The sequence below is a fragment of the Schistocerca americana genome, chromosome 3 (assembly GCF_021461395.2).
Source record: "Schistocerca americana isolate TAMUIC-IGC-003095 chromosome 3, iqSchAmer2.1, whole genome shotgun sequence".
NCBI lineage: Eukaryota > Metazoa > Arthropoda > Insecta > Orthoptera > Acrididae > Schistocerca > Schistocerca americana.
In genome coordinates this window covers 47,289,843-47,308,146 of record NC_060121.1, presented here as the reverse complement: position 1 = coordinate 47,308,146, position 18,304 = coordinate 47,289,843, and positions in this window count along the sequence as shown.

Genomic DNA, 18,304 nt, shown 5'->3' with positions numbered 1-18,304 from the left:
CGTGGCAGCCAGAGGTCGCCCTCCCCGGGTAACGAGGCTGCGTCCGCCTTCCGGTCCGTCGCGGGATTAATCGGCCGGCCCTGGCTGACCCACGCGGCGTCCGCTGTGGAATGTGGCCGACCAGCGAGCGGCTGGAATGGGAATACCCGCTGGGGAACAAAAGTGGATCTGCCCTGCGGACAGTGAGGATGGAAGGGAGCTATGACAGAGTTCATTAAAAGCTACACAATTACCTGTAGTCCTGTAGGCTGCAAACTAAATTGTACAGTACCTTACAGGGCAAAGTATGGCCGGCTTCGAGACAGGTAGAACAGCTTAAGCTTCTTCTGGTCTGTTAATAGATGATGTGACTTGACATTATTTTTTTTTTTCTACAGTTTTTGCCCTCTACGGCTCCCTCTAGTACCATGGAAGTCATTCCCTCATGTCTTAGCAGATGTCGTATCATCCTGTCCCTTCTCCTTATCAGTATTTTCAACATATTCCTTTCCTCTCCGATTCTGCGTAGAACCTCCTTATTCCTTACCTTATCAGTCCACCTAATTTTCAACATTCGTCTATAGCACCACATCTCAAATGCTTCGATTCTCTTCTGTTCCGGTTTTCCCACAGTCCATGTTTCACTACCATACAATGCTGTACTCCAGACGTACACCCTCAGAAATCTCTTCCTCAAATTAAGGCCGGTATTTGATATTAGTAGACTTCTCTTGGCCAGAAATGCCTTTTTTGCCATAGCGAGTCTGCTTTTGATGTCCTCCTTGCTCCGTCCGTCATTGGTTATTTTATTGCCTAGGTAGCAGAATTCCTTAACTTCATTGACTTCGTGACCATCAATCCTGATGTTTAGTTTCTCGCTGTTCTCATTTCTACTACTTCTCATTACCTTCGTCTTTCTCCTATTTACTCTCAAACCATACTGTGTACTCATTAGACTGTTCATTCCGTTCAGCAGATCATTTAATTCTTCTTCACTTTCATTCAGGATAGCAATGTCATCAGCGAATCGTGTCATTGATATCCTTTCACCTTGTATTTTTATTCCACCCCTGAACCTTACTTTTATTTCCATCATTGCTTCCTCGATGTACAGATTGAAGAGTGGGGGCGAAAGGCTACAGTCTTGTCTTACACCCTTCTTAATACGAGCACCTCGTTCTTGATCGTCCACTCTTATTATTCCCTCTTGGTTGTTGTACATATTGTATATGACCCGTCTCTCCCTATAGCTTACTCCTACTTTTTTCAGAATCTCGAACAGCTTGCACCATTTTATATTGTCGAACGCTTTTTCCAGGTCGACAGATCCTATGAAAGTGTCTTGATTTTTCTTTAGCCTTGCTTCCATAATTAGCCGTAACGTCAGAATTGCCTTTCTTGTCCCTTTACTTTTCCTAAAGCCAAACTGATCGTCACCTAGCGCATTCTCAATTTTCTTTTCCATTCTTCTGTATATTATTCTTGTAAGCAGTTTCGATGCATGAGCTGTTAAGCTGATTGTGCGATAATTCTCGCACTTGTCAGCTTTTGCCTTCATCGGAATTGTGTGGATGATGCTTTTCCGAAAGTCAGATGGTATATCGCCAGACTCATATATTCTACACACCAGCGTGAATAGTCGTTTTGTTGCCACTTCCTCCAATGATTTTAGAAATTCTGATGGAATGTTATCTATCCCTTCTGCCTTATTTGACCGTAAGTCCTCCAAAGCTCTTTTAAATTCCGAGTCTAATACTGGATCCCCTATCTCTTCTAAATCGACTCCTGTTTCTTCTTCTATCACATCAGACAAATATTCACCCTCATAGAGGCTTTCAATGTATTCTTTCCACCTATCTGCTCTCTCCTCTGCATTTAATAGTGGAATTCCCGTTGCACTCTTAATGTTACCACCGTTGCTTTTAATGTCACCAAAGGTTGTTTTGACTTTCCTGTATGCTGAGTCCGTCCTTCCGACAATCATATCTTTTTCGATGTCTTCACATTTTTCCTACAGCCATTTCGTCTTAGCTTCCCTGCACTTCCGATTTATTTCATTCCTCAGCGAGTTGTATTTCTGTATTCCTGATTTTCCCGGAACATGTTTGTACTTCCTCCTTTCATCAATCAACTGAAGTATTTCTTCTGTTACCCATGGTTTCTTCGCAGCTACCTTCTTTGTACCTATGTTTTCCTTCCCAACTTCTGTGATGGTCCTTTTTAGAGATGTCCATTCCTCTTCAACTGTACTGCCTACTGCGCTATTCCTTATTGCTGTATCTATAGCGTTAGAGAACTTCAAACGTATCTCGTCATTCTTTAGTACTTCCGTATCCCACTTCTTTGCGTATTGATTCTTCCTGACTAATGTCTTGAACTTCGGCCTACTCTTCATCATTACTATATTGTGATCTGAGTCTATATCTGCTCCCGGGTACGCCTTACAATCCAGTATCTGATTTCGGAATCTCTGTCTGACCATGATGTAATCTAATTGAAATCTTCCCGTATCTCCCGGCCTTTTCCAAGTATACCTCCTCCTCTTGTGATTCTTGAACAGGGTATTCGCTATTACTAGCTGAAACTTGTTACAGAACTCAATTAGTCTTTCATTCCTAGTCCCAAGCCCACATTCTCCTGTAACCTTTTCTTCTACTCCTTCCCCTACAACTGCATTCCAGTCGCCCATGACTATTAGATTTTCGTCCCCCTTTACATACTGCATTACCCTTTCAATATCCTCATACACTTTCTCTATCTGTTCATCTTCAGCTTGCGACGTCGGCATGTATACCTGAACTATCGTTGTCGGTGTTGGTCTGCTGTCGATTCTGATTAGAACAATCTGGTCGCTTAACTGTTCACAGTAACACACCCTCTGCCCTACCTTCCTATTCATAACGAATCCTACACCTGTTATACCATTTTCTGCTGCTGTTAATATTACTCGATACTCATCTGACCAGAAATCCTTGTCTTCCTTCCACTTCACTTCACTGACCCCTACTATATCTAGATTGAGCATTTGCATTTCCCTTTTCTGATTTTCTAGTTTCCCTACCACGTTAAAGCTTCTGACATTCCACGCCCCGACTCGTAGAACGTTATCCTTTCGTTGATCATTCAGTCTTTTTCTCATGGTAACCTCCCCCTTGGCAGTCCCCTCCCGGAGATCCGAATGGGGGACTATTCCGGAATCTTTTGCCAATGGAGAGATCATCATGACACTTCTTCAATTACAGGCCACATGTCCTGTGGATACACGTTACGTGTCTTGAATGCAGTGGTTTCCGTTGCCTTCTGCATTCTCATGTCGTTGATCATTGCTTATTCTTCCGCCTTTAGGGGCAATTTCCCACCCCTAGGACAAGAGAGTGCCCTGAACCTCTATCCGCTCCTCCGCCCTCTTTGACAAGGCCGTTGGCAGAATGAGGCTGACTTCTTATGCCGGAAGTCTTCGGCCGCCAATGCTTGTCATATATCAGTGGAAAGCTGAGAAAGCGATCTGCTTAGTCGTGTATAACAGACTCTATTATCTTTAATATTTCGCGGATTATAAGCATTCGTTTTCAGGTTGTATTATGATTATCCTCCTCTCCCACCAACCCCATCAAAAAGACACCCTTCAGAAATTGTCTAGTCCCCAAAGCAAGGAAGAAGAAAAGTGATACACAATGTGTGTGTGAGAAATATCTAGTGGCGTAGCAGATGTCTATATTTTTCCGGATATACCGCACCAACAAAAACTTATAAAACAGTTATATAGTCAGCCCTTATCACTACAATGAATAGTAAGAATGCATTTATAAGGAATTCATATCAATAAATTATATCAAAAAATGGTTCAAATGGCTCTGAGCACTATTGGACTTAACATTTGAGGTCATTAGTTGGGTTGGGTTGTTTGGGGGAGGAAACCAGACAGCGAGGTCATCGGTCTCATCAGATTAGGGAAGGACGGGGAAGGAAGTCGGCCGTGCCCTTTCAAAGGAACCATCCCGGCATTCGCCTGAAGCCATTTAGGGAAATCACGGGAAACCTAAATCAGGATGGCCGGACGCGGGGTTGAACCGTCGTCCTCCCGAATGCGAGTCCAGTGTAGATCATCAGTCCCCTGGAATTTAGAACTACTTAAACCTAACTAACCTAAGGACATCACACACAACCACGCTCGAGGCAGGATTTGAGCCTGCGACCGTAGCGGTCGTGCGGTTCCAGATTGTAGCGCCTAGAACCGCTCGGCCAAATTATATCATTTTCAGAAAACTGTGTAAGTCAAGCTATACTGATTTTCGTAAAATTAAATAGCAAACATGGGATCGAATGTGGGTAAAAATATTAGTAAGTCAGTGGTTTAAATACTAAGAGTAGCAGGACTAAATTGTAGGGGCAGATATTTTACGTACAAGTTGCGAGAAAGCTGGACAAGAATCATAAGGTTAAAATGAGGTAGTGTTTGACAGGAAAGGCATTATTTGAGAAGATGTTTATTTGTTAAGTTATTCAACATGGCGACGTTATGGCCATCATACCCTCACTTCCAACTTTCTTTTTTTTTTTTTTTTTTGTTATTTCATCTCGCTCGCCGCATACGGGAGGGAGGTGAAATATCAGCGGATACAATACGCCGCTCCCCAGCCAGCTGAGAGTAAAACCTTTAAACTATAGTGTAAAAACTGGACATGGCGGTTGACGACAATGAATAGTTACACAATAAAATGACAGATTATTGGTTGTGTAAGAGAAAACGGTAGAGTCTGATTAGTTGATCAATTAAAATATAGACATTGGGGAATGAAAAACGCTTGTTTCACATGAATACATACACAGATGAGTAAAATGATCAGAGGGTGTAGACTGCCGGGCACAGGGGTCGCATTCGGGACAGTGTGTCGGAGGGTGTCCGGGGGCAGATGTTTGGAGGAGAGTGAAGAGGACAGCGGTTTCGAACCAAGACTTACGAAGTGGGTGGAGAGCAGTGAAGAGGAAGGAAATTTTTTCGAAACTTGTGGCAAGTTCCTGTGGGACAAAACTGCTGAGGTCATCGGTCCCTAAGGCTTACACACTACTTAATCTATCTATAACTAAGATACGGTAGGGATAACACACACGCCCATGCCGAACCTCCGACGGGGTGAGCCGCGCGCTTCGTTCAAGGTGCCTAAGACCGCGCGGCTGGGAGAGGAAGGGAGCTCAGACAAGGGGACAGGGGACAAGTAGCATTTTTTAGATTTCGTGGGACGAGTGTTCATTACGGTGGATTTCATGGTCGGCTAAGAGAAGGAATTTACAGTTTTGTTGGCAAAGGACGTGGAGGGTGTGGAAATGTAGTGTTGTCGGAATGTGGTGGTAGTGGTGTGTCAGAGTACCTGGATCAGTGAACAGGGGGGGAAGCTAGTCCGTGGTTAGTGTCGTTTCATGGGTAACGCAGGATACTTGCAGGTGTTCTAGGTGGGAGAGTAGGATGTGGAATTTTATAAGTTGGTAAAGAATGTAGGTGGGGGAGGGTAAGTGAATCCGAAAGGGTAGGCGGAGTGCATGGCGTTCGAGGATTTGGGGGCGTCATCAAAGGAGGGAGTAGTGGACGTTCACGACAAATTTACATAGCAGAAGATGGGTCGGATCAGGGTTTTATATGTGTGGAGGATTGTGGAAGTGTGCAATCCCCATGTTCCGTTGGTTAGGAGTTTCAGTAATTTTAGTCTGTTGTAAGCTTCCATGTTAGTCGTCGATCAAGTATTTAGCGTGTTAGTTAACTGAATAGCGTGATCGTAAATAGTAATGCAGAAGTTTTGGGGGCGTGTAATTCTTGCCTGGATTTTGGAAGGGTCAGTTTTTAAGGGCATCAGTAGAGGAAGTGATGGAAATGAGGCTGGAGGGATGGTTTGAATTGCTGAAGGGTAGGTTAGGGGGCGAGGAAGTCCGTGTCATCCGCATGCTGAAGGGGATGAATAGGAGGGGGCTTTGGCACATCGGCAGTGTAGCGAACAGAGGGCACATCTATAGGTGGATGGGAGATACGGGATTTGTTCGTGATGACATAAGACGCGTGGTTAGAGAGAAAGGAAACGATGAGGCGGACACATTTTATGCGAATCACATAGGTATGGAGCTTAATTAGTAGGCTGGAATGCTATACATGGTCGTACGCTCTTTCTATATCAAGGGAGTATAAAATGGCAGATTTGCATTGTTGATTTGGTGGGATTGGAGGTGGTACAGGAGTGGATCTTCGGAGGAGAAATTGGGACGGAAGCCACATAGATGGGCAGTAATGGCTAGGTGTTTCTCTTACGACTAACCAAGCATCTGCATATACATACTGTAAATCGAAGTCCCATGCCCGGGTTTATAGATTACTATTGTATTTGATCTGAGAGATTTTAATACGGTTTTCAGTAATACACAGACTCATTCTCGAGTAGTGTTTGTGCACATAATTTATGACTGTTAGCCGCCTGCTGGTGGCCGAGCGGTTCTAGGCGCTTCAGTCTGGAACCATGCCACCCCTACGGTCGCAGGTTCGAATCCTGCCTCGGGCATAGTGTGTATGATGTCCAGAGGTTAGTTAGGTTTAAGTAGTTCTAAGTTCTAGGGTACTGATGACCTGAATGTTAAGTCCCATAGTGCTCAGGGCCATTATGCCAACTAGCTCTGCAGATGATGAAGAAATAGATGAAATGTATGATGAGATAAAAGAAATTATTCGGATAGTGAAGGGAGACGAAAATTTAATAGTCATGGGTGACTGGAATTCGACTGTAGGAAAAGGGAGAGAAGGAAACATTGTAGGTGAATATGGATTGGGGGTAAGAAATGAAGGAGGAAGCCGTCTGTTACAATTTTGCACAGAGCGTAACTTAATCATAGCTAACACTTGGTTCAAGAATCATAAAAGAAGGTTGTATACATGGAAGAATCCCGGGGATACTAAAAGGTATCTGATAGACTACATAATGGTAAGAGAGAGATTTAGGAACCAGGTTTTAAATTGTAAGACATTTCCAGGGGAGATTGTGGACTCTGACCACAATCTGTTGGTTATGAACTGCAGACTAAAATTGAAGAAACTGCAAAAAGGTGGGAATTTAAGGAGATGGGACCTGGATAAACTGACTAACCCAGAGGTTGTGCAGAGTTTCAGGGAGAGCATAAGGGAACAATTGACAGCAGTGGGGGAAAGAAGTACAGTAGAAGAAGAATGGGTAGCTCTGAGGGATGAAGTAGTGAAGGCAGCAAAGGATCAAGTAGGTAAAAAGACAAGGGCTAGTAGAAATTCTTGGGTAACAGAAGAAATATTGAATTTAATTGATGAAAGGAGGAAACATAAAAACGCAGTAAATGAAGCAGGCAAAAAGGAATACAAACGTCTCAAAAATGAGATCGACAGGTAGTGCAAAATGGCTAAGCAGGAATGGCTAGAGCACAAATGTAAGGATGTAGAGGCTTATCTCACTAGAGGTTTGTTGGTTGTTTTAGGGAAGGAGACCAGACAGCGTGGTCATCGGTCTCATCGGATTAGGGAAGGATGGGGAAGGAAGTCGTCCGTGCCCTTTCAGAGGAACCATCCCGGCATTTGCCTGGAGTGATTTAGGGAAATCACGGAAAAACTAAATCAAGATGGCCGGACGCGGAATTGAACCGTCGTCGTCCCGAATGCGAGTCCAGTGTCTAACCACTGCGCCACCTCGCTCGGTTATCTCACTAGCGGTAAAATAGATACTGCCTACAGGAAAATTAAAGAGACCTTTGGAGAAAAGAGAGACACTTGTATGAATATCAAGAGCTCAGATGGAAACTCAGTCCTAACAAAAGAAGGGAAAGCAGAAAGGTGGAAGGAGTATATAGAGGGCCTATACAAGCGCGATGTACTTGAGGACGATATTATAGAAATGGAGGAGAATGTAGATGAAGATGAAATGGGAGATACGATACTGCGTGAAGAGTTTGACAGAGCACTGAAAGACCTGAGCCGAAACAAGGCCCTGGGAGTAGACAACATTCCATTAGAACTATTGACGGCCTTGGGAGAGCCAGTCCTGACAAAACTCTACCATCTGATGAGCAAGATGTATGAGACAGGCGAAATACCCTCAGACTTCAAGAAGAGTATGATAATTCCAATCCCAAAGAAAGCAGGTGTTGACAGATGTGAAGAGTACCGAACTATCAGTTTAATAAGTCACAGCTGCAAAATACTAACGCGAATTCTTTACAGACGAATGGAAAAACTGGTAAAAGCCGACCTCGGGGAAGATCAGTTTGGATTCCGTAGAAGTATTGGAACACGTGAGGCAATACTGACCTTACGACTTATCTTAGAAGAAATGTTAAGGAAAGGCAAACCTACGTTTCTAGCATTTGTAGACTTAGAGAGAGCTTTTGACAATGTTGACTGGAATACTCTCTTTCAAATTCTGAAGGTGGCAGGGGTAAAATACAGGGAGCGAAAGTCTATTTACAATTTGTACAGAAACCAGATGGCAGTTATAAGAGTAGAGGGACATGAAAGGGAAGGGAGTGAGACAGGGTTGTAGCCTCTCTCCGATGTTATTCAATCTGTTTATTGAGCAAGCAGTAAAGGAAACAAAAGAAAAATTCGGAGTAGGTATTAAAATCCATGGAGAAGAAATAAAAACTTTGAGGTTCGCCGATGACATTGTAGTTCTGTCAGAGACATCAAAGGACTTGTAAGAGCAGTTGAACGGAATGGCCAAGTCTTGAAAGTGGGGTATAAGATGAACATCAACAAAAGCAAAACGAGGATAATGGAATATAGTCGAATTAAGTCGGGTGATGTTGAGGGAATTAGATCAGGAAATGAGACACTTAAAGTAGTAAACGAGTTTTGCTATTTGGGGAGCAAAATAACTGATGATGGTCGAAGTAGAGAAGAGATAAATTGTAAACTGACAATGGCAAGGAAAGCGTTTCTGAAGAACAGAAATTTGTTAACATCGAGTATAGATTTAAGTGTCAGGAAGTCGTTTCTGAAAGTTTTTGTATGGAGTGTAGCATGTATGGAAGTGAAACATGGACAATAAATAGTTTATACAAGAAGAGAACAGAAGCTTTCGAAATGTCGTGCTACAGAAGAATGCTGAAGATTAGATGGGTAGATCATATAACTAATGAGGAGGTATTGTATAGAATTGGGGAGAAGAGGAGTTTGTGGCACAACTTGACAAAAAGAAGGGACCGGTTGGTAGGACAAGTTCTGAGGCATCAGGGGATAACAAATTTAGCATTGGAGGGCAGCGTGCAGGGTAAAAATCGTAGAGGGAGACCAAGAGATGAATATACTAAGCTGATTCAGAAGGATGTAGGTTGCAGTAGGTACTGGGAGATGAAGAAACTTGCGCAGGATGGGGTACGGTAGCATCAAACCAGTCTCAGGACTGAAGACCACAACAACAACAAGTGATGCCGTTTGGAATGGCAGTTTTCGGGAGTGATGGCGACTACTAGCTGGTCAGCTAAAGAGGAGGCGATACCTAGGCGGGAAAAGCAGTAAAACAAAGAGCTCAGCTCAGAGGTCGCGACATCGAACCTCAGCTGTAGAACAGAAATTTTCTTTTTATCTTTTATTTTAACGTTAATGTCTCATCGATATTAATGGTTCGGTTCCCGGGTTAAACTGTATGTCTCCTTTGCCCAGTTGGATAACTGGGGTAGGTTAGGGACAAGCAACTCGCCGAAACGGCATCCTGCAGAAAGGCCTGCACCAGGCCATTGAGCCGCACAGACTTATTATTACTGTAATCAATAGATACCTATGTACATACACATTATGAAAATGGCTTTATTTACAAGGGTTGTAACTTTGATAGTGGCAACTATTCATTTACAGCTGGTACAAAATAGATGCGTGTTTCAAAGTTTTACTGACCTTCAAAGTGGTCACCAGCAGACGTCTCTAAGACGGTCTTAGGTTGTGTTCCAAAACTAAACAGCATACAGAAAGAAGTGATAACACTATCTGCAGGACCTGACCATCATTTTGCTGGAGAATGCTTAAGCACGTACAAATGGTTCAAATGGCTCTGAGCACTATGGGACTTAAGATCTGAGGTCATCAGTCCCCTAGAACTTAGAACTACTTAAACCTAACTAACCTAAGGACATCACACACATCCTTGCCCAAGGCAGGATTCGAACCTGTGACCGTAGCGGTCGCGCGATTCCAGACTGAAGCGCCTTGAACCGCTCGGCCACACTGGCCGCCTTAAGCACGCACAATACAAGCTGTTACTGATTTATTTGGGCCGGCCGCGGTGGTCTAGCGGTTCTAGGCGCTCAGTCCGGAACCGCGCGACTGCTACGGTCGCAGGTTCGAATCCTGCCTCGGGCATCGATGTGTGTGATGTCCTGAGGTTAGTTAGGTTTAAGTAGTTCTAAGTTCTAGGGGACTGATGACCTCAGATGTTAAGTCCCATAGTGCTCAGAGCCATTTGAACCATTTTTTTGATTTGTTTGACTGATGGAGCTGCTATACCACCTGCCGCACTCCCCTGACTTAAGCCACCGTGAGTTCAACTCGATTTCTAAACGGAAGGAACACTTCACGGCAATCGCTTCGGAACTGCTACAAATTCGTCAGACAATAGACCGCGCCGCTCGAACTGTCAACACAAGCGGCTCTCCTAAGAGTTTTCTACGACTTCCACATTGCTGGATTATACACAATAGTGGTGACTACTCTGAAGGTCAGTAAAACTTTGAAGCACGTATCTATTTTGTACGAACTGTAAATAAATAGTTGCCACTATTAAAGTTCCAACCGTCGTATGTAAGTATGTGTGGGTATAGGTATGTCAGTGGACCGATATAACACTTTCTGTATGGAAATTATTTCTATGGGGGTAAGGACCAGCTATCTACCAAAACGGGGTGGGGGCTGAGGGGGGGGGGGCGATCAAGAAGCAGTGTAGCTCGTGACATGCGAATACCCACATTTCAGTTACACACTGTCTGAGAATGATAGCAGTTATTGATCTGTAATGAACTTTACACATACTTTTAGACCCTTATGAAACTGTTCGTAGTTGATAAACGAAAACAAGTTTATCTCTTCCCACATTTTTGCTGTTCGTGCGGTAAAACTGCAACACGAGGCATGTACTTTTAATTCACTACTTCTTTACTACTACTCGTATTTGCGACACATTTTGCAGACAGTATTTACATATACCGCTGAATGTATCGGAAATGTTATATAATTTTGTGACACACGGTTCAGGCGATATGATGCCACTGAGATGTGTGAAAACCTACGGCATCATGTATGGCGTGTTAATTTAGTGCTTCTTTACTGATGACTCTCTTCACAACACATTTCACAGACATTACCATGGATGGTGCTAAATGTGCCTAGAAAAATATATCGTCATACGACTCATGCTTCAGGAGATATGACGTCATAAAAATTGACATGCTTGAAAAGCTGGCGCATCGTGCATGACAGATAATTTAACTTATTACGTATTTGCTGCTGACTCTGTTTGCTTAGGTATCCAAATACACTGCTGAACCTGACCGGAAAAATATATTATTATACAGAACATAGTTCAGGAGGTACATCATAAAAAGTGAGCTGTGTGAAAACGAATCTGCAGGACGAAATTCGTTAGTGACACAGGTGAAACATATGTACAAATACGTATGAGGTATGTTACACATATTATAACATCCACGACATATATATTTTTTTATTACGAGAGGAATATGAACGTGTGGAAAATTACGTAACTCAATAATATTCATTCAATTATGCAATTATTTCTTAGAAAGATGATAATTATGTAAAACGGAGACAATATTTGCCTCACATTCTTTGCTAATCTGTGTCATTATTTTCTTGTATCCTTTTGTTGTCTTCTTCTGATGCACGTCGCCGACACAAGACGCGAATCGATTTGAGGTATGTTGAATGAAAAACATTTAATGCAAAAGTATGATACTTTTATGTTCATTTGCTGGTAAAAAATAAATAGAGCCAATTGCGTTAAAACCATTTATGATTAATTATTGAAAATTGACTTCCTCTTTTAATTATAATTTTGTATTAATTGTTTTATCATAACTGCAAGAAGTGCAGCCATTGTTAGTTGCGATTATATAGCAACTTCGTCTGTCATCTAGTTGAAGATAGCATGGGTTTGTGTTACGGAAATTTGCAAAACAATTTAATAATTTTTTATTGGTGGCATCAATTTAAATGATTAATTATTTACTGAGCAAAGGAAAATCTTAATTAAAAAAGAAATCCTCCATCTTTTGTTGGCCGCTATCTTAACTTTTATCACAGCGGCAAATTTAAATTACTGGAAACTGCAAACAATATTCCGATCTGTAAGAAATAAATGTGCACCGGTGGTACTGAACTCTAATTATGCAAGAAAAAATTAATCGAATCAGACTGCATCTTCTAAGAACAGTGCTGATGGTATTTATTGTTGAACAAGATTTCATTGCTGATGCATGAGGCCAATATTAAACTACGCACGAATCATGGAGAAAAATATTTTTGGTAGCATACGTCAGTGTTGCGTGCGGGTGGTATTCTGTGGTTCCTTTTCATGAGCAATGTGCTAAGAATAATTAAATCCATCGAAGACAAAAATTATAAAAGCTCTGATGTACGGTCTGTAATTTTATTGCTATGAACACAACTTACAGTCAACATCATTACACTACGTCAGGTGGAATTCTTGTACAATTTGAACAAAATAATTATCTTGGAGAAGTTGAAGTATGAGTAGTGCATTATACATGTGTATAATATTGTCAGTATCATTTACAAAATCAAATCAATGCAACTGCTGAAAAAACAGAGTGAATTCGAACCGCAGAATACCATAGAGTATCGTATCATCCATATTCATTGCATTTGTCCATGTTGATGATACACAAAAACCGCCACAATATGTGAAATGCATCTGATATGTGTGTAGGAGCGCAAAGCTACACGCAAAAAGCTCATCCTAAACTCCTGGAACGGTATCAGTCAACTTTGGAACACTTCCTAGTTGCAGCCTGGAAAGAAATAGTGTGGAGGTAAGAACCACCAGCCTCTTATGTGGATGAGTGTGATAACGTGGAGAGGGGAAGGGAGAGGGACAGACAGCAAGGAGGGAAGGTGGGTATGGGTATAGGTAAGGGTGGAGGAGCAGATGGGCCGAGACAGGGGGAGGAAGGGAGGAAGAGATGGGGGGCAGAGAAAAGGGGATGGAGAGGGTAAACACAGAACAGTAGGAGGAGCAGATGGGCTGAGACAGGAGGAGGAAAGGAGTAAGAGAAGGGGGCAGAGAAAAGGGGATGGAGGGGATGAACAGACAGAGAGAAGGGCAGGAGGAGCAGATGGGCCGAGACAGGGGAGGAAGGAAGGAAGAGATGGGAGCAGAGAAAGGGGGATGAAGGGCATAAACAGATAAATTGAAGTGCAGGAGGAGCATATGGGCCGTGACAGGGGGAGAAAGGAAGGAAGAAATGGGGGCAGAGAAAAGGGGATGGAGAGGGTAAACACAGAACAGTAGGAGGAGCAGATGGGCTGAGACAGGAGGAGGAAAGGAGTAAGAGAAGGGGGCAGAGAAAAGGGGATGGAGGGGATGAACAGACAGCAAGAGGGGGGGGGGGAGTAGCGGATGGGCAGAGAAAGGGGGTAGGAGGGGATGAGCAGACAGAGGGGGTGAAGGAAATAGACAAAGAAAGATATGAGCAGAGAGATGTGAGAGGATGAGATGGACAGACAAGGGAATATGGAGGGAGGGAATTAACAGGGAGAGGGGGAGGAGTAGATGGGCAGAGAAAGAGGGGTAAAGGTGAAGTACAGAGCGAGGGGGGGTGAAAACAGACAAACGGAGGGGGAGGATGAGATGCACAGAAGGGGAGAAACAGATGGACAGAGCAACATAAAAACGTACTTCTCCCCATAGCGATAAGTTTTAGTCTGCAAATGAAGTAAATACTGCCGCAACATTGTTCAGTACACAGTTCTGAGTCATGAATAGTAGTATCCGCAATTTATACGTCTAACTTCTTGTGTTTTATGCCCTTGTCCAAAAATATTGAGCACACTAGAAATTTTGGATATATGCGACATTCATAACAATAAATAGACCCTTTGGTTTGCCGGCCGGAGTGGCCGAGCGGTTCTAGGCGCTACAGTCTGGAGCCGCGCCACCGCTATCGTCGCAGATTCGAATCCTGCCTCGGGCATGGATGTGTGTGATGTCCTTAGGTTTAAGTAGTTCTAAGTTCAAGGGGATGGATGACCTCAGAAGTTAAGTCCCATAGTGCTCAGAGCCATTTGAACCATTTGAACCCTTTGGTTTAAAACTTAGTTTGTCGTCCCTGAGAAAGACCAAAAACGATGATCCACTTTAAAGTCACCAATAAAAGTTTCAGTTTAATAAAATTTGTCACTTGAATGTTTCTGTGTGTACTAATCAATTCGTTACATTCGCTCGTTATTCACACATATCGATAATCTAGTGCTCTTTTCCCGTTTAGATCTGTGACGTGGGTGATACCGCTGCATTATGCCTGAAAGAAACGAACTTGGTTTAGTAAATCTTTTACATGAGCAAGGGAAATCGCAAGTGTAGATTTCGAAAACTGTGAAATGTTCACCCGGATCTGTACAATATGCTACCGAGCAATTCGTCACGACCGGGTCGCATGTTAACAGGTCCAGAACCGGGCGCAAGCGTTTCGCAACAGACCGTGAGGACCGAATTACAGTAGAAGAGTCGTTAAAAAGTAGGAAGAAAACCTCTTTAGACCTCGCTACTGAGTTGTCTGAAAGTTTTAACAAAACGATATCAGCTCGCTCCACTCGCAAACGACTTCAAGAAGCCTGTCTAAATGGCTGTAAAGCCAGGAATTGGCCACGGCTCGCTGAAAAGAATAGGAGGCACCGAACGTCCACCGAACAAGATTAGTCAAATATCGTGCGCTCTGATGAAGCAAACATTCAGATAGGGTTGTCAACTTGATGCCGTTGCAACATATTCCAGTTTGGGTAGAAGACAAAGTGTATTAATTTAAAAACCCATAAAGGAATACTCGACAGTATGTATTCATATTTTCGATCTTTGGTACACCGCATGAGACGTATGTCGGTTGCCGTATGAGCAAGGAATATAAGTCAGAATGCGTGGTGCCAACCATAAAACACGGCGGAGGCAACGTCGTGATCTGGTGGTACATGAGCTCTGCAGGGGTGGGTCAAATGGTCGTACTTTAAGCACGCATGAATTCCACAAAGTACATAGACGTCCAAGAATCTCCTTACTGCCCTCTTTTAAAACCCTGCACGGCGTTAAATTCCAGCACGAAAATGCAGCCTGACACAAATCATTCGGTACAATGACTTGGCTTCGGGAAAATAACATCGAGCTTCTGAAGTGGCCTGCCCAATCATCAGACCTGAACCCCGTAGAGCATTTATGAGGTTGATTCAAGCGAAAAGTGAGGCGGCACACAGTTAACTGAAAAGAAGAATTGAAAGACCGCCTGCGCCTTGAGTGGAACGCCAGAAGTGGCAGAGATTGTAAAAAGCTAGTGTACTCTCTACCAAAAAGAATTTATGCTGTAATGTGGGCAAAATGTCGGCCCACGAAATACTGATTTTGTGTTACTAATAAAAATTGTAACCTTGAAAAAATTGTTTCTATTCATTTAATTCTCTTATTTTCCACAATACGCGAAGTTACTTAGGGTACTCAATAAGTGTGGCCAAGCGTGTAGGTTGCTATAAGCATGTTGTATGTTACACCCAGTACAGAATACAAAAAGGCAGTTAATTTTCGATCATGAGAAGTACAACAAAAAAGACAAATTTCAGGATGGCAGATTTAAACTATGAGCAGTAGCAGCATTGCACGTGAGGGGAAAGGTTAAAGGGCAGGAGACAGAGGAACGTGATGAAACATAATTAATGAAGGCAGGGATCCAAGTGACTGAGAAACGAGAAAGGAAAGTAGCTTGAATGGGAGAAAATATGAGCATTTGCTTTAATGGTGGACGTGGGGAACAGTTGGCCACATGATTCAATTACTGGGGAAACGTTATGAGGGTAACAGAACGACTTACGTCAGATTCCTATTAAAAGCAGCAGGGCTGTGATTACTGTGCGAGGCGGACAGCAGTAACAGAGAAGCGGTTTGCAATTGTCTTGCTTTTATGAATGGGAACAGCTGGGGTACTGAATAAGTGAGACCTTTTGTTACAATTATGAGCTGACAGCCACTGATATCAGAAGGGCAACACTGGGGAGGGGGGGGGGGGGGGGGGGGGCACGCACCAAGGAGCCGACGAACTGATGACGTGGTCGAGTAGACAGAATTCGCAAGTGTAACGCAAACAAGCTTTCGTGGCTTGCTGTAATATTAATAAAGTAGGTTTGGCCGAAAGAATAAATGCACAAGTTCGCATTTCGCATCCTTCTCATGTTTCTATACTTCCAAGCAACGAAAGTCTTCCTGTCTGTGGTGACTGCATTTCCCGTTTAGATGAAACCCTTACCCAAAATTACATCCATGTTCTTCCCTGTTTTTCTGATAGGGTACTCTCATACCTTCGATAAGAATGAGAATCAGTTTGTTCGTGGAACTCAGAACGTGTTAATTGCTCATGGGATACTAAAATTACCTGAGATTTCTTCCACTTCATTTAATTCACAGTTTTGCACGCTTCTTACCACTGAAATCACACATAATCATTTATCTGGACGAAGGCAGTACTAATATCCTTACCTCCGGCATTTAGGTAAAACTGAAGGTCCTCGGCAGCAAGATGATGTTACAGGAGGATGGAACCGAACAAACGACATTGAGATACGAGGAGAGGAAAAGTGGTCCCAGAGCTGACAACCAGTGAATAGTGTTGTCCCTAGATTTTGCAGGCAATAATGGAAACCATTCAGCATTCCGACAGACTTGGGAAACTCCAGGAGAACAACGCGACACCCCACACGTCCAGAATTGCTACAGAGCGGCTCCAGGAATAGTCATCTGAGTTTAAACACTTCCGCTGGCCACCAGACTCCCCAGACATGAACATTATTGAGCATGTCTGGTACGCCTAGTAAAGTGCTGTCCAGAAGATATCTCCACCCCCTCGAGCTCCGACTGATTTATGGACAGCCCTGCTAGAGTCACAGTGCCAGTTCCCTCCAGCGCTACTTCAGACATTGGTCGAGTGCATGCCACGTCTTGCTCCGGCACTTCTGCGTGCTCGCGTAGGCTCTACACGATATTAGGCAAGTGTACCAGTTTCTTTGCCTCTTCATTGGAGTACCATACACATTAGCGGATATGGGTTTCGTAAGGAGGGACGCTGATAGGTCGTATCGACTCAGATATCGACACAGGAAATGTTCGAAGCATGTTTCGAGGTGTGTTGCAACGGACGGGTGAAACAGGCCATTCGTACCCACAAACAGAATGACAGAAGAGGACGAAGAAAAGCAAGGTCTTACGACCTGGAAGAAGATCAGATGCTCGCGTGGGCGAGAAACTTCCTTTCAGCACGCGGTTTTCAAGCGAAATATGTGTTGCGCAGAATACTGTGTACGAAGGCAATATGGGATTCACGGGTACGAGACCTCAGTCCAGTTCGGTGTTTACTTTCTGCTGACCTCCAATCTCGAGTCGTAATGAATTGCGTGTCGCTTCCTCACTTCACTGCCGGCATGCATTACTTTTCTCGGTAGTCACAGTAATGGTTTGTTGGCGAGTGTTTTTGGTAAACACCAAAAAAAAAAAAAAAAACAGGCGGAGGTTGGAAAGCAGATTGGACACACAGCAAAATAGTTACTTAGGTCAGGATGCACAAGGGACTGGCAAGACTCTAAATATTTCTCAAACGTTCATAAAACCTTCTACAAACGTAGAATAGAAAAGGAGCAGTAGTACATACGTAGTATTTGGTTACTTACCTTTAGCTGTTGACTTTTAATATTTTACTTCACTATATAACTACAACTTATGTTGAACATTTGTTTTGCTACAAATATCTTTTGACTGTAATTTGAACAAAAGTGGAACGTAATAAAGTACCACTTGCGTGTTAAACAATGTAGATCGAAGAGGACAGGCCTCTATCTAAATAAATGAAGTACATTACATTTTTTAAGGATGTGGGTGTGTAGTAGTTTTAGAGTTCTTTGAGGCTGCTCATGATATTCTTTTGAAAGCTTGCCCTACAATACTGCTACAGCAAGAATATGGCCAACTGTATGGCTTTAGCACAATCGATAAGAAGTGCCAGTTGTACACGATATTAAATACGACGCAAGATAAGTAAAGAGAATAGCAAGGAC